This window comes from Canis aureus, chromosome 19 (assembly GCF_053574225.1).
Source record: "Canis aureus isolate CA01 chromosome 19, VMU_Caureus_v.1.0, whole genome shotgun sequence".
NCBI lineage: Eukaryota > Metazoa > Chordata > Mammalia > Carnivora > Canidae > Canis > Canis aureus.
The window spans coordinates 42010046-42027619 of NC_135629.1; positions in this window are offsets into that span (position 1 = coordinate 42010046).

Here is a 17574-nt window from a genome sequence, read left to right on the forward strand (position 1 = left end):
GAAGACAGGAGAGAACAATTCCACAGATTATTAAAGGGACCGGAGCGCGCTCAACTCACATCCCATTTCCTCTCCCAGAATTTTTTTTAATCCTTCCAAGGAGATCTCAGGTATATAAGCATCCCCACTCTTCCCTCCACTCAACTTTTGTCACACTGTATGTTGGAGAGAGTACACAGTGTATATAGAGATGATTTTCAATTGCAAAAAAAATCCAATGGCTGTACTCTTAATGCATCCCATATTACAACACTTTCCAAGAGACCAGAGTCCATCTTCCTAGTGAGAAGATTCAAAAGTTTTGATTGATTAGACCACAGGGGCACCTGGGTGGCTCAGTCAGTTAAGCATCTGCCTTCTGCTCAGGTCACGATCCCGGTGTTCTGGGATCGAGTCCCATGTTGGGCTCCCTGCTCCATGGGGCGCCTGCTTCTCCCTATCCCTCTGCTGCTCTCCCTGCTTATGCTCTCTCTCTGTCAAATAAGTAAAATCTTAAAAAAATAAAAACATGTTATTTTGGATATGCTGCTTTTACTCCTTTTTTTTTTTTTTTTTAAGATTTTATTCAGGGATCCCTGGGTGGCGCAGCGGTTTAGCGCCTGCCTTTGGCCCAGGGTGCAATCCTGGAGATCCAGGATCGAATCCCACATTGGGCTCCTGGTGTATGGAGCCTGCTTCTCCCTCTGCCTTTGTCTCTGGCGCTCTGTCTCTCTCTCTCTCAGTCTTTCATGAATAAATAAATAAATAAAATCTTGAAAAAAAAAAGGTTTTATTCATGAGAGCCACAAAGAGGGAGAGACATAGGCAGAGGGAGAAGCAGGCTCCATGTAGGGAACCTGATGTGGGACTCGATCCCGGGACTCCAGGATCACCCCCTGGGCCAAAGGCAGATGCTCAACTGCTGAATCACCCAGGTGTCCCTTCCTCAAGTTTTCAAAATAATTTAAGACTTAAGCATTTGTTTTTGAACTATGTGCTAGTTTCCTTGAACCTATCTTTATTTTTAAGATTAAATTTATTTATTCATGAGACACAGAGAGAGAGAGAGAGGCAGAGACAGGCAGAAGGAGAAGCAGGCTCCATGCTGGGAGCCGGACATGGGACTTGATCCCAGGTCTCCAGGATCACGCCCTGGGCCAAAGGCGGCACTAAACCGCTAAGCCACCCGGACTGCCCTGAACCTATCTTTTTTACCCAAATTACTTAAGAGGACAGTTCCTTTCTAGTTCATGTATGAAAACTTTATCCCAGGATGCCTGGGTGGCTCAGTGGCTGAGCATCTATCTGCCTTTGGCTCAGCCCATGATCCTGGGTCGGGGATCCAGTCCCACATCAGGGTCCTTGCCAGGAGCCTCCTTCTCCCTCTTCCTGTCTCTCTGCCTCTCTGTGTCTCTCATGAATAAAATCTTAAAAAAAAAAAAAAAAAAAAAAAAAAAAAACTTTGTCTCAAGTATTCATTCTTATAATTAGGATTTGATTCACTTGTCATGTAAGTAGATATGATTTCTACAAGAAATTGGCTTTTTTTTAATCATGGATAACTCCAAACATAGGCCAATGAACCTCTTTTCTGCCCATTACAAAGCTTCAAAAACATCTACTCAGAGCCAGTCTTCTCCCTAACTCCTCCCTGACTTTGCTCTTTAAATTTGCTCCAAGCAGTTAACACTCCTCTGGATTATTGCAAAAGCCAGCTGGTCTTTTGGCTTAGCCTATTGTTGCCACAATCAACTTGCTAAATGTCTAATTAGGTTGCCCATTCATACTGGAGAGTTTAATGGCTCCTTGTTGCCTATTAAAAAAAACCTAAACTCTAACTCTGCCTCTCCTCTCTCCCTCTCTCTCTCTCTCTCTCTCTCTCTCTCTCTCTCTCTCTATATATATATATATATATATATCTTTTTTAAAGGTTTTATTTATGTATTTGAAGAAGAGTACATGCATATGAGAGGGTCAGAGGGGGAGAGAGAGAATCCCAAGCAAACTCTATGCCGAGCCCTGAGCCCAATGCAGGGCTTAATCCCACGACCTGAGCTCAAACAAAGAGTCTGGATGCCCAACTGACTGAGCTACCCAGGTGACCCTCACTTTGCTTTTTACTACTTTGTTTCTCATACCAAACTGCATAAGGGCACTTGGCTCCAGGAAGGGCAAAGCATGAGTCAGTGATGACTCACAGGCCCCACCCTTCCAGCCAAGGAACCTGCAATAAGTCACTTGTCCCTCCCTGAAGCCTTTCCTCGTAGATCACAAAGGGCATTTAAAGTAGATGTTCCACTGTGGCTACCCGTCCCAACATTCCGTGACTTAGATATTTGGATGCCCCAATACCCACTTCAGATCTACGCGGAAGAAGGGCATCCATGGAAGAAGAGCTGTTTCTTTCACATACTGATTCAACAAGCATTTCAATTGTGCTGGGCACTGAGGATGAGGAGATGTATATATAGCAGGCCGGCCTACCTCATGGGGCTCACCAACTAACCAGAGAAATAGTCACTTTGAAACCAGGAGCACATAGGAGTGATACTTCCATGGAAGAGAAGCTAAGATTTAGACAGGTATGGAGCAAATAGTGCTCAAGAGGGATAGAAGGAAGCATACCACCCAGGAGGTGATGTATGTTTAAGCTTGATGCGCAGAAGTGTTAGGAGATAGGGCATTTGGAAAGGACTAGGAGGGCGAAACAGCACACATTCATGAATATAGATGAGGTAGGGGACAAGTTTGGGAGGGCAAGGTTGGTAGAGGAGGACACCCAGGACCTTGGATGTGGATGGAGCTGAGGGGTCTGTAAGCTTCTGGGATCTCGAGAGCAGGGCTCCTCCAACTTAATGGAGCAGAAGTAACACCTGGGGAACTCATTAAAATACATATTTTGGGACGCCTGGGTGGCTCAGTGGTTGAGCATCTGCCTTCGGCTCAGGGCGTGATCCCGGAGTCCCAGGGTCAGTCCCATGTCGGGGTCCCTGCGTGGAGCCTGCTTTTCCCTCTGCCTGTGTCTCTGCCTCTCTCTGCGTCTCTCATGAATAAATAAATAAAATCTTAAAAAAAATAAAATGCATATTCTGTTCCATAGACCTGGGATGGGGCCTGAGATTCTGCATTTTCTTGAACTCATGACCCAGAGATCAAGAGTGGCCTACTTTTCCTAGGCGCCAAGAGACTCTGCCTTTTTAACAAGCTCCTGATGCCACAGTCTTTGTCCACACTTTGGCAAGCCAGCCTGTGTGAAGCAGTAGTGGCTGAGGCTGGCTGGCTGGGGAGGAATGATGAGCGCACAGTCACAGGGGAAGCTATGGGCATGGGAGATGGGGGGTGAACACTAGAATCTGGTGGTGGGTGGATGGTTGCAGAGGGAGGGAGAGACCATGATGGTGCCCTGGCTCCCTACCTGAGGAACTGGGCAGACCACTGGCACTTAGAGCAAAAGATATAGGAGGAAAGGAAATGTCTGCATTGAGGCACTTTATAGAGTTGCTGGCCCATATTCTTCACAAATGTCGATGTCATACACAACAGAGGGGCTGAGGAATGTTCCAGATTAAAGGAGACTCCAGGGGATTCCTGGGTGGCTCAGCGGTTTAGTGACTTCAGAGACCTGACAACTAAATGAAATATGGGATCCTAGACCAAGATAAAAAAGAAAATGATGTAAAGGACATTTTTGAGACAATTGACAAAATAGTAATATGGACTATTAATTAGGTTAAAAGATTGCTTCAGTATTTTGTTTTTTAAGGATTTTATTTTATTTACTCACAAGAGATACAGAGCAAGAGAGAGAGGCAGAGGCACAGGCAGAGGGGGAAGCAGGCTCCATGCAGGGAGCCCCACATGGGACTCGATCCTGGGTCTCCAGGATCAAGCCCTGGGCTGCAGGCGGCGCTAAACTGCTGCTCCATCCGGGCTGCCCCTGCTTCAGTGTTAAACTCCTGAATTTGATAATTATCTAAGGATATCCTTATTCTCAGGATATAACACTGCCGTTAAGGTTAAGGACTATGATGTAGGGGAGTGCTTGGCTGGCTCAGTCGGTAAAACATAGGACTCTTAATCTCAGGGTTGTGAGTTCAAATCTTACATTGGGTGTGGAGCCTACTTAAAAAAAGAAAAAGTAGGGAGGGTGGGGCTTAGTTAAGTGCCAGACTCTTGATTTCAGCTTGGTCATGATCTCAAAGTCTTGAGATCAAGTCCAGCATCAGGCTCCCACATTGGGTATGGAGCCTTTCCTTCTGCTCCTCCACTCTCTCAAAAAAAAAAAAAAAAAAAGAAAAAAGAAAAGAAAAAAAAAGACTGATGTAATTTACTTCCAAGTAGTTTAATAAAAACAAAAACAAATAAGATGTAAATGTGTCTGTGTAAGGGAGATATAGAAGAGAAAGCAAATAGGACAAATATAAAAGATCAATGACTTTTTCCTTTTTTTTTTTTAAGAAAACTAATGCCGTTTTTAAAGGAAACTCTGTGCCTCTTTTTTTATTTTCTTATTTTTATTTTTTAATTTTTTTTAATTTATTCATGATAGACATAGAGAGAGAGAAAGGCAGAGACACAGGCAGAGGGAGAAGCAGGCTCCATGCCGGGAGCCCGACGCGGGACTCGATCCCGGCACCTCAGGATCGCGCCCTGGGCCAAAGGCAGGCGCTACACCGCTGAGCCACCCAGGGATCCCCTATTTTCTTATTTTTAAAGATTTTATTTATTGATGAGAGACACAGAGAGCGAGAGAGAACGCAGCAGAGACACAGGCAGAGGGAGAAGCAGGCTCCACGCAGGGAGCCCGACGTGGGACTCGATCCCTGGTCTCCAGGATCACACCCTGGGCTGAAGGCGGCGCCAAACCGCTGCGCCACCCGAGCTGCCCGTCTGTGCCTCTTTTTTTTTTTTTTTAATTTATGATAGTCACAGAGAGAGAGAGAGAGAGAGAGAGAGAGAGAGGCAGAGACACAGGCAGAGGGAGAAGCAGGCTCCATGCACCGGGAGCCCGACGTGGGATTCGATCCCGGGTCTCCAGGATCGCGCCCTGGGCCAAAGGCAGGCGCCAAACCGCTGCGCCACCCAGGGATCCCTGTGCCTCTTTTTTTAAAGTAAACCCTAAGCCCAACAGTGGGGCTGGAGCTCACAACCCAGAGGTAAGGAGTTGCATCTGACTGAGCCAGCCAGGCGCCCCCCAAAATTAATGACTCTTGATAAAGAGAATAAAGGAGTTCTTGTACTATTTTTGCGACTTTTCCATAAGTATGAAGTTATTTTAAAAGAACGAAGTCGAAGAGGAGAGAACTTTGGCGCTGAGCTCTTGTGTGGACAGGGCAGCTGTGAACAGATGTGTCCAGATGCCTGGGTGGTCAGAGGGTGAACGTGAGGAACCGCTCTGGAGAAATATCCAGGGTGGTGGCAGCAGCTTGTCCCAAGCACCTAAATGGCATTGGATGTTCAGGTCCCGGGTGAGGGCGGGAGCGGGACGCCTAGGGCCGCAGGGAAGCCGCGAGGGGCGGGAGGGCAGGATGTCAGAGGCCCCGGGCCGGAGGGGGCCGGGGCCGGGGCAGGGGTCGGGGTCGGAGCAGGGGCAGGGCGGGGCGGGGGCCGGGGCAGGAACAGGGGCAGGGACGGGTTGGGGGCCGGGGGCCGGGACAGGGGACAGGGGCCGGGGAAGGGGAGTGGGGAGCCACGGGCTGTGCCGCAGGAAGGCCTGAGCTAAGGCAAAGATCTGCGGGCCGGGCCGGAACGCCGCCAACGACCTCGGTGAACAAAGGCTGCCCACACTGGGGCGAGGGCGGAGGAGCGACAAGGAGGGGGGCAGAGACAGCGTCAGCGGCGAACCGGATGACCTCGGGCAGTTCCCAGCCTCCACGCGACTGTGACCGGGTGGGAGGGTCCTGGGAGTGGGAGTGACCTTGACGATTCTAAGATCTTAAGGCCCTGCCTGGCCATTCGGATTTGCAAATGCTGATGCCTGGAAGTCGTGTGAAGCTCAAGCCAGCGCTCCCAGCTTGCGCACTCGCAGGTCAGGGCGCTCACCCTTCCCAGGAGGCAGCCCCTGCCAGCCACGCAGAGCCGGTCGCTCTTCCCGCACAGGCCGTCGCGCAGCCCGACGCCTCCACCCACAGGCATCCTTTGTTCTCGTTTCGCCCCGCCGGGCTTGCAGCTGCGACCACTGCCGTAGGCGGGGTGTGCCAGCGGGTGGCGATAGTGCCCCAGCTTAGCCTCCCAGGCCTCAGCCTTCCAGCTTCTCTTCCCCTGAACCAGTAACTGGGAGGAGCTGGAGTTTCTGCAGGAGCTCCCCAACTCACTCACCCTTGGCTTCCAGCTACATTTAAGGACAGCTTGCCTGCCCTGAGCACAGGCAAAGCTGCGGCTGTTCTTTGTTCAGGCTGCAGTAACCAAAAGCGTAGTTCAAGCATGTGCTGCACGTAGTGCAATGCAGGAGCACCAAAACTGGAAACAAAAAGGAGGGGGTAGAGGTGCATTATCAGTGTGTGTGTGTGTGTGTGTGTGTGTGTGTGTATACATATATATATACTGATAATTAATTATTTTCATTTATTTAAGTAGGCTCCACCCCAATGCAGGGCTTGAACTCAAGACCCTAGGATTGAGTCACATGCTCTACAACTGAGCCAGCCAGGTGCCCCATTGATGTATTTTTTCTTTTTAAATAATCTCTATATCTACCATGGGACTCGAACTCACAACCCTGAGATCAAGAGTTGCAAGCTCTACTGGCTGAGCCGATCAGACGCACCGCCATCAGTGTATATTTTAATAAATACAGCAAAGTGGTCATCATGGAAAGACACTAGATATTTGTTGGGTTTCTTTCTTTCTTTTTTTAAATTTTTAAATTTATTTATTCATGATAGAGAGAGAGAGAGGCAGAGACAGAAGCAGGCTCCTTGCAGGGAGCCAGACATAGGACTCGATCACTGGACTCCAGGATCATGCCCCGGCCCAAAGGCAGGCACCGAACCGCTGAGCCACTAAGGAATTCCTTTTCTTTTTCTTTCTTTCTTTCTTTCTTTCTTTCTTTCTTTCTTTCTTTCTTTCTTTCTTTCTTTCTTTCTTCTTTCTTTCTTTCTTTCTTTCTTTCTTCTTTCTTTCTTCTTTCTTTCTAGATTTTATTATTTTTTTAAGATTTTATTTTTTATTTATTCATGAGAGACACACACAGAGAAAGAGAGAGGCAGAGACACAGGCAGAGGGAGAAGCAGGCTCCATGCAGGAGCCTGACATGGGACTCAATCCCGGGTCTCCAGGATCAGGCCCTGGGCTGAAGACGGCGCTAAACCACTGAGCCACTGGGGCTGCCCAGGATTTTATTATTTTTAACTAATCTCTACACCCAGTCTGGGGCTCGAGCTCACAACACCGAGATCAAGAGTCACTGACTGAGCCAGCCAGGCACCCTTTTGTTGGGTTTCTATATATTTCATTCATGGTTTATTTTGGATGACACAGGGTGAGAATCATCTCAATGTTTTCAATGCCTAAACTCTTCCCTGTTGGATGGTCCTGAGCAATTTGCTAGGCCCTAATCAAGAAATAAGAAGGTTTATGTTCCAATTCTGGCTTCACTCCTAACTAGTTGTGTGACCCTGAACAAAATATTTAACTTCTCTCGATTTTACAGGTCTCATCTACATAGGATGAGTCCCGGCAACACCCCCAACCCTCTGACCCAGGACTCCTGTGCCATTCCTGCACATATGTCCTCATTGTTGCTGACATTTCCAGGGAATGTCCTTTTTACACGGAACTCAGTCTTTTTTTTTTTAATTGTCTTATTGAAATGTAAGCAAACCAGCAAAAAAAGTTTTTAATAAAAAATAAAATAAATATTACCACCAAAGTAGGGAAAGAAGGTGAGTTGATAATTTTAATTACATGAATATATATTTTTAACTTGCATTTACATACTGGCCTGTTGCAATAATAAATAATATTAGAGTATACCAGCCGTTAAATAATAAATAAAAAGAATAACAGTGAACAAATAAATTTCCATTTTAGGCCAATATCCAGATTCAGTAAAATAGCTTAAGTATAAGGTAAGACTGGCACTATCAAAATTATCACCCCTTGGGCACCTGGGTGGCTCGGTCAGCTAAATGTCTGACTCTTGATCTCAGCTCAGTTCTTAATCTCAGGGTCATGAGTTCAAGCCCCACATTAGGGCTTCGCTGGGTATAGTGTCTACTTAAAAAACAATGACAAGGGATGCCAGGGTGGCTCAGTGGTTAGGCATCTGCCTTCAGCTCAGGATGTGATCCCAGGTCTGGGGATTGAGTCCCTGCATTGGGCTCCCTGCGGGGAGCCTGCTTTTCCCTCTGCCTATATCTCTGCCTCTATCTGTGTCTCTCATGAATAAATAAATAAAATCTTAAAAAAAAAAATGACAGAAAAACCCCTTACAGTTTGCACTCTGTTTCATGTTTTAAAATTTAAACCAATTAATACATAAATAATATGTAAACCAAACCAAATAAGAATTATAACTAGTCACACAGAATGACTGAAACACAAAAGGTTTTTTTAAATTTCACAATCATTGTACTATCACTGTTTATTTTGAAATTACTGTTTAGGGCAGCCCTGGTGGTGCAGCGGTTTAGTGCCGCCTGCAGCCCAGGGCGTGATCCTGGAGACCCTGGATGGAGTCCCACGTCAGGCTCTCTGTATGATGCCTGCTTCTCCCTCTGCCTGTGTCTCTGCCTCTCTCTGTGTATGTCTCTATGAATAAATAAAATAAAATGAAATTACTGTTTAAACATAGGCATTGTATTGCCTCAGGGGTTGGAGACAAGCACTGTCCCTGAAGCAAATTCAAATGATGCCAAAAAATTTACTAACTTACTCTGGAAACAAGCACATGAGCTAAATCCTTGTGTCTGGGGAGCAGACTGTGTAACTAGGAGCTTTCTGAATTAACATCCAGAACTCATAATTTTTATAAAAGTGAATAATTATTGAAATCTATAGGGACATCTGAGTGGCTCATTCAGTTAAGCAGCTGCCTTCAGCTCAGGTCATGATCCCATGGATCTGGAATGGAGACCTGTGTCAGGCTCCTTGCTCAGTAGAGCATCTGCTTCTCCCTTTCTCTCTCCCTCTGCTCACGCTCATTCTCTCTCTCTCTCTCTCTCTCTCAAATAAATAAATAAATAAATAAAATCTCGGCATGGAGCCTGCTTCTCCCACTGCCTATGTCTCTGCTTCTCTCTGTGTGTCTCTCATGAATAAATAAATAAAATCTTTTTTTTAAGATTTTATTTATTTATTAAAGACACAAAGAGACAGAGAGAGAGAGGCAGAGACACAGGCAGAGGGAGAAGCAGGCTCCATGCAGAGAGCCCGACATGGGACTCGATCCGGGGTCTCCACGATCAGGCCCTGGACCGAAGGCTGCGCTAAATCGCTGAGCCACCAGGGCTGCCCAATAAATAAAATCTTAAAAAAAAAAAAAAGGAATATAAAACTCAATTGATAGGTTAAACTACAGATTAGACCCAACTGAAGAGAATTCACTGGAGAAATATGTTAAATTACTTAAGGGCAGGCAGCCCGGGTGGCTCAGCGGTTTAGTGCTGCCTTCAGCCCAGGGCTTGATCCTAGAGACCCGGGATTGAGTCCCATGTCAGGCTCCCTGCATGGATCCTGCTTCTCCCTCTGCCTGTGTCTCTGCCTGTCTCTCTCTCTGTGTCTCATGAATAAATAAATACAATCTTAAAAAAGAAAAAAAATTACGTAAGGGCCCCTGGATGGCTTAGTTAATTGAATGTCTGCTTTTGGCTCAGGTCATGATCCCAGAGTCCTGGAATGCAGCCCCATGTCACAGAAGGCCAGAACACTTACACAGGGACACTTAGTGGCCGCTCATCAGTAGCCATCGGAGACTAAAGACCACAGGACACTACCCACCAAGTGCAGAGAGTCTCCCTCAACTAGAATGGTGCAACCAGCAAAGCCACCTTACAAGAATAAAAGTAAAATAAAAAGAATCACAGATAAACAAAAATAACAAGTTCCACACCAAGAGAACTGAACTAGATGAACTTCTAAAGGATACACTACCAAAGCATGGGGAAGAATCCCAGAAGGAAGGCCAGTAATGCAAGACAGGACAGGGAACAAGCACATTAGTAAACATAATACAGATATAAGTCCAAATAGACACTCACTGCATTCTGGTGAGAACGGGGTAGGCAGGTATCCCTTGTGCACATGTCCCTTCTAGGCTGTGAGCTCCTAGAGACCAGAAACAACAAATGAATCACAGACTAACTTTGAGGGTGCCCCCACCCAGCATTGGAACACTGCTCTTCAAAATCCTCCCAAGAATCTGGGGGCACTGGCTGGCTCAGTCAATAGGGCATGGCACTCTTGTTCTTGGGGTTGTGAGTTCAAGCCCCATCTTGGGCGTGTAGAGTCATCATCTTCTTCTACTTCTTTTTAAGATTTTTTGTATTTATTCATGAGAGACACACAGAGAGAGGCAGACATTAGGCAGAGGGAGAAGCAGGCTCTCTACAGGGAGCCCTATGTGGGACTCCATCACAGGACCCCAGGATCATGACCTGAGCCAAAGGCAGACACTCAACCACTGAGCCAGCCAGGTGTCTGGGTGTAGAGACTTCTTAATTTAAAAATTAAAAAAAAAAGTAATAAAATAAATAAATAAATACATAAATAAATAAATAATAAAACCTGGGCCAGCGAGGGCCCCTGATCTTTCAACATTTTTTAATTTAATTTATTTATTTTGGCAGAAAGAAAGAGCACAAGCAGAAGGAGCAACAGCGGGAGAGGGAGAAACAGATTCTCTGCTGAGCAGGGATTCCTACATGGGGCTCAATTCTAGGACACTGGGATCATCACCCAAGCCGAATGCAGATGCTTAACCAACTAAGCCACCCAGGTGCCTTGAGCCTTCAGCATTTTAATCAGTGCAGTCAAATTGCCCTTCATCATGTCAATGTCAGGTCCACTTCTTCCCATAGCACAGGAGCATGCAGAAGGCTCACCTAAGTTCCAGACTGCCGCCACCCTCCTCTTATATTGAACACTCTCCTCCCACAAAAGTGGACTCGTTGCCATTCTCCAAGGCCCACGGCCATCTAACATTTCCAAAAGGGACACCCAGAACACCACCTCATAGAATGCTTATTTAAAAAAAAAGAAAAAAGAAAAAAAAAAAAAAAAAGGATTTCTGGGTCAAGTCTGGGAAACCCTGATTTAAGCAATTTCCACCTGACTTCTTTATGGCATGTCTTAGAATCATTGACCTACAAGCGTACATTCTAGGTACAGCTTTTCCCAAACCTATTCACCCATGGAGCCTTTTTTCCATGGAGAATCTCATGGCAGTGAGGTTCCTGAGGGCTGACCTGGGGGATGCCGGTTTCTTTTCTATGGGGCCAGTCTCACTTGAGTCTTATCAAGTGGAATTTACCCCCATTTTCTGGGTGAGAACATTCTGGCTCAGCAAAGTGGGTGAGTTGCTTCTAGTTAGTTCGCTAACAAACAGCAGGTTCCAAGTCCGAGGACTTTCCTGACTTTCTCCTCATTGAAGCCACTTCCTATGAGGCTCACACAGTGCTGAGTCTGCTTGAAGAGAGTGCCTGACTGGTGCAGAGCAAGAAGGCGAGGTTTCTGGAAGCCCTGGGTGGGGAGCTTTGGAGTGAGTGACTGACAAAGCTTTGTGCTGGATTTTGCAGGCTTCACCCTGGTAACGCCTGCTGCTGCCCAAACAAGACAGTGAGGGTCCAGCCTCCCTCTCACCTCTGCAGCTGATCACATCTACCTCATTGTCAAGGCATGGTCTCTGGTCACAGGAAAGTGAATGGGACACACAGGTCAGGTGACAGGTGGAGTTCAGTGAACCCCGGGGTGAGAAAGCAGCCAGGGCCCTGTGCCCCAAGTGTGTAAGAGACTGTGAGCAAAGGGTCCCACGGAAGAGAGTGTGGAAAGGAGAAAGTGCCCTAAGGTCTGACTATGCTCCCTTTCTGCAAGATGCTGGGCCTACCCCACCAAGAATGGGCTCCTAGAATGACTGAGAGATTATTTTCAAGGTCCTTTTTAGCATTCATCACCTATTTTTGTCTTCTTTTTCTATTAGAAGTACTTTGACATAGGACATTTCCTTCCTCCAATGCCAGGCAGCATGGGGTGGTGGGAAGAGCAGAGGCTGGTGTTGGCTGGCTTGCTGAGGAGGGTGATGGGCCACCCCTCTTGGGCCTTCAGTTCTATGTTTAAGCTTCAGCTTCTTGAGGGCAGAAAGCCCCACTGGGCAACTGCAATGTTGTCAAATTCCCATGAGACTTAGTTTCCTAATTCATGCTGGGAAACTTTGCTTTCCCCCTCTTTCCTGGATTCATCATGGGCCCTGAAAGATTCAGAATAGGGGGAAGAAGTTGGGACCAGTTGCCTCAAGTTTGAAAAGCGAGATAAATTGTCCCTGCACCTGGGCAGATGACAGCTCTGTACTCAGCATCAAGGATGCCATGCCTCTCCTTGGATCCAGCTGGACACCTACAGGCATTTGTTCTGGCTTCCAGATGAGTTAACACCGTGATTCAGCGGCCATCCAGTCTCAGCACTCCTGAGCCTGGGAGACACCCTGTTTCTCCTTTGCTCCCTGGCCTGTGCCTACCCTGTACCTTGAGGGTGAGAGCAGCCAGGTCTGTGGAGGAGCCATGGCTCCTCACCTGCCTGGTATTTGCCTGCACCCAAACAACTGGGTGCGCAGGGAAAGAATGACAGGACTTGGCAGCTGCTGAGCTATCCAGCTGGGCAGGGAAGGTGGCCAGGTGGGGCTGAGACAGGGTGCGGTGACAGGCCTGGGAGCTCCAAGGCCTGCCCAGACATCTGGCTGGCCCAGGAGGACTGGGTGTGTTGACAAGTGTGGGCTGACCCAAAGCCAGGCTACTGAGCACCTGGTAAGCACAGTATTTGGTGGGCAGCTGAGGGAATAAGGCAAAGGGGGACAGAAGCCTTAGATTTATGACTTGCAAGATATGGATAACAGCAGGGGAGTTTGGGAATTAAATGACTTGATACATATAAGGAACTTAAAACAGTTCTGGTAAGAGCTCAAAAGTTCCAGGGTGAGTTAGGAGTCCACCCCAAAGGGTACAGCAGGTTCGGTGTCTGGTTCATCTCATCCTCCACATAGCTACAAAAACAGACAAGATCAGGAGAGCAACAAAAACCTCACACCAAGACCTCGTGAAACCCTACCAGGTCAGTGTCATTACTGAACCCACTCAGTCGGTGGGTAAACAGGTACGGAGGGTCTGTGACTCACCACCAATAACCTGCTGAGGCTGACACATAGCGAGGAGGTATGGAGTGGCCGCCCAGCAGAGGACCTGGTCCGTATGCTGGCTCAGGCAGGGCTGGTTTCTTTCCTTCCTCCACCCTCTCCCGACACCCACCACCTCAGAAGAGCCTGCCGAGGCAGGTATGAGAATTTGCTTTTCACGGGTGCGGAGACATGGCATCGAGAGGTGAGAAGCTGACATTCTTTCCCCACGTGGCCTCCACCAGCCTCTGTCCTCACTCCTGAGCCCAAGCCCCACTTCCCCTGGGGGTCACCTAGGCCTCTCCTATTCCAGGAAGCCTTCCCTCCCTGACTCACCTGACTGGGGAGGGAACACGCTTGCCCTGGGCCACATGACAGAGGTGCGTGGCGCCCCTTCCTTTCTGCATGACTTCGGTGAACCAGAGTGACCAAGAGTTGGCTGAAGCTAGGAAATCACCAAAGGTATTATTTACAGAAGACTTCATCCAACAGCTGTTACTAAGTGTCTGCCAAGCATCGGGCACGTGGGCCTCACCACCGAAAAGCCTCTGTCTGGGGGTTCCTTAACAGATGGCTCATTTAAGGTGTTGAGTGTTGTGACCTGAGGTGGTGCGATGAAGGCCCAGAGAGGGTACTCAGATTTCAGATCTTAAGATCAAAAGAGAGAATTTTTTTTTAAGATTTTATTTTTATATGACCTTTACACCCAATTAGGGCTCAAACTCACAATCCTGAGATCAAGAGTTGCATACTCCACTGACTGAGCCCACCAGGTGTCCCAGAGAGAATTCTTTTTTTTTAATTTTTTATTTATCTATGATAGTCACATACAGAGAGAGAGAGAGAGAGAGAGGCAGAGACACAGGCAGAGGGAGAAGCAGGCTCCATGCACCAGGAGCCTGACGTGGGATTCGATCCCGGGTCTCCAGGATCGCGCCCTGGGCCAAAGGCAGGCGCCAAACCGCTGCGCCACCCAGGGATCCCGAGAGAATTCTTTAATAAACTTGCTCTCTTCCATGTGAGGGAGTCCTCACCCTGGAGGGTGTGGTATGGCTCTGCCAAGGTCCCTTCTGTGCTGCTCCGGGTTCACATAGGCTACTCTACTCCCATAGAAAACCCTGTCCCCATCCATGAAATGCTCACATACTGTGATGGAGAGAAAAATGCTCCCATGAAGCCACCGGGCACAGCATTGACACTCCAAACACTGCTTTATTTCTCAGCACAGGGATCCCTGGGTGGCGCAGCGGTTTGGCGCCTGCCTTTGGCCCAGGGCACGATCCTGGAGACCCAGGATCAAATCCCACGTCGGGCTCCCGGTGCATGGAGCCTGCTTCTCCCTCTGCCTGTGTCTCTGCCTCTCTCTCTCTCTCACTGTGTGCCTATCATAAAAAAAAAAAAAAAAAAAAAAAAAAAAAAATATTTCTCAGCACAGATGCCAATTGCCCTTTCAAATGCAAAACTGCTCAACCTCCCAAGAGCGGTTTGGTCTCCCTCCGAAGGTCATGGCCAGGTCTCCTGTTCCGGTTTTTGGTTTTGCCCTGCTGGCCTGCCCTGCCTGCTTCCTGTGTCCCATCCAGCCAGCCAGCTGTCAGCATTCCTCAGCAACTTGCCTGCTCCAAGCTTTTTGTCCCTGGACATGCTGTTCCCTTGTACAGAACACCTTTCCCTCCCCGGCTTTGCACAGCAAACACCTGCCTCCTTTTCACCAGATTCAGTTCTCCTTCCCCAGAGCTGACTCCCGGGGGCAGCATCAGTCACCTCGCCCTTCTCTCTCTCTCTCTCTCTCTCTCTCTGTCTCTGGGCTTGTCCATGCGATTATCTTACATTTATCCTAATTGCCATTTCTCTCATTCTTTTCCTGTTTCTCTGGCTCTTCCCTAGTCTCAATAGTTTGCCTTAGAGAAACCAAGGTAGGTAGAGGGCTTGTGGACATTTTAGGGTATCAGACTGTGGGTATCCAGATTGTCCCCTGGAGCCCACAGCTCGGCGGAGCCCTATTGGTTGGAATGCTCAATGTCAGACCTGAGGACTCCTCCCAAAGCTGGTGCCCCAGTGGGAGCCATACCTGCCTTTAAATAGTGAGACGCCCACTGCACTGTGAGTGACCAAATCCCGGCAAACCCTGCCAATGCACCCGGATAGGGCAAGGTCAGAGGCTTGCGTCTTTATGCCTGTGCAGAGCGAGGCCTCCTTGGCTAGGCATCTGCCTGAACACCTTTGGCCTCAGAAGTCTAAGATCCTGGCTCTGAGCCCCCAGAAGGACTCCGAGGCTCTGTTGGAAGGATTCTCTGCTCCATCCCGCCCCACTCCGCCCCAATTCAGATTCAGGCCAGGACACAGAACATCTGGCATTCTCTTTGGCTTCCATAGCTGTTGACCACTCTTCCGCTCTGAATCCCACTCTTCCAGATAGAAGCTAGACCTTCACTTTCTCAGCCCTTTTGCAGCTGGGGCACTGCCATGACCTGGTTCCTGCTGTCTTGTTGGCAACTAAGAAGCCAGATGGACACAGGTGTTGTCCACCAGATGCAATACCTCGTTCTGGGAAGGCTCCTAGAATATGGAGATGAGTCAGAGTAGTTAACTCTAATAGGGCACCCCAGAAAAGACGACAATGAAGGGAGGTGTCCAGGGTTCTGGGAGCATCAGTAGTGGAGACTTGTAGGGAGGGGTCCCATCTTACTCCTTTATTAATTGCCCTGTCCTTCTGGCAGTGAGGTGTCCTGTAAAGTCAATTGGATTTCATATCTGGAGACCTGAGTTTAAGTCTGTGGCACGTGTTAGTTGGTATCTTGGGAAAATTGCCGCATCCCCAGAGCCTCTGTGTTCTTATCCTCTCCTTGGAGGATGTGGGAAGGTAAAACGAAGTAATGCGTGTAAAAGAGCTGTGGCCCAGCACTATATAAATCTTCACTTTTTAAAAAAAATCCCTTCATCCTTTTCAAGCTCTCCTTTTTTTAGAGATAGAGGGGAAGGGGCAGAGGGAGATTTTTTTTTAAAGATGTTTATTTATTCTTGAGAGACAGAGAGAGAGAGAGAGAGAGAGAGAGAGAAAGCAGAGGCACAGGCAGAGGGAGAAGCAGGCTCCATGCTGGGAGCCTAATGCAGGACTCGATCCCAGGTCTCCAGGATCACACCCTGGGCTGAAGGCAACGCTAAACCACTGAGCCACCCGGGCTGCCCAAGGAGAGACTCTTAAGCAGGCTCCATGCCCAGCGTGGAGCCCATCTCAGGGTTCGATCTTATGACCCTAAGATCATGACATGAGCCAAAACCAAGAGTCAGATGTGACTGAGCCACTCAGGCTCCTCTACACTTTATTTTTTATTTTTTATTTTTATTTTTATTTTTTTAAAAAGATTTTATTTATTTATTCATGAAAGACACAGAGAAAGAAAGGCAGAGACATAGGCAGAGGGAGAAGCAGGTTCCAGGGAGGGACCCCGATGTGGGACTCAATCCTGAGACTGCGGATCACACCCTGAGCCAGGGGCAGGTGCTCAACCTCTGAGCCACCCAGGCGTCGCTACACTTTATTTTTTAATAGAGCATTTCATAGATTCTGGCACACTGTGGCACTTGAATGCTTCTACTGAATGGACAAATGAAGAAACAAATAGATGATCAAAAAGATGGCAGGCACTCAGGAAGTGCTTTATTAAAAATAAAACATTGGTGCAGCTCCGGTGAGGCAGCGGTTTGGCACCGCCTGCAGCCTGGGGTGCGATCCTGGAGACCCGGGATCGAGTCCCACATCGGGCTCCCTGCATAGAGCCTGCTTCTCCCTCTGTGTCTCTGCCCCTCTCTCTCTGTGCCTATGAATAAATAAATAAAATCTTAAAAAAAATAAAAATAAAAATAAAAATAAAAATAAAACATGGGGTGTCTGTATAGCCCCATTGTTTAAGCATCTGCCTATCAGACTCCCTGCTCAGTGGGGGGAGGAGAAGGCTTCTCCTTCTCCCTCTGCCCCTCCCTCCCCACTCCTCAGGCTTTCTCTCATGCACAAGCACTCTCTCTCAAATAAATAAATAAATAAAATCTTTCTAAAAATTAAAAAATAAATAAAACCTGAAGAAAAATGCCACTTCTGGTATGCATATTGTCAGCTAATGAGCTAAGAACTTCACATACATTCTTTCACTTAATTTTCACAGTAACCTTGGGAGATGACTACTCCCATTTTATAGATGATGAAACTGAGACCCAGAGATGTTAAGTAACTTGCCTAAGGTCACACAGCTAGTAGGTGACAGGGCTAGGATTCACCT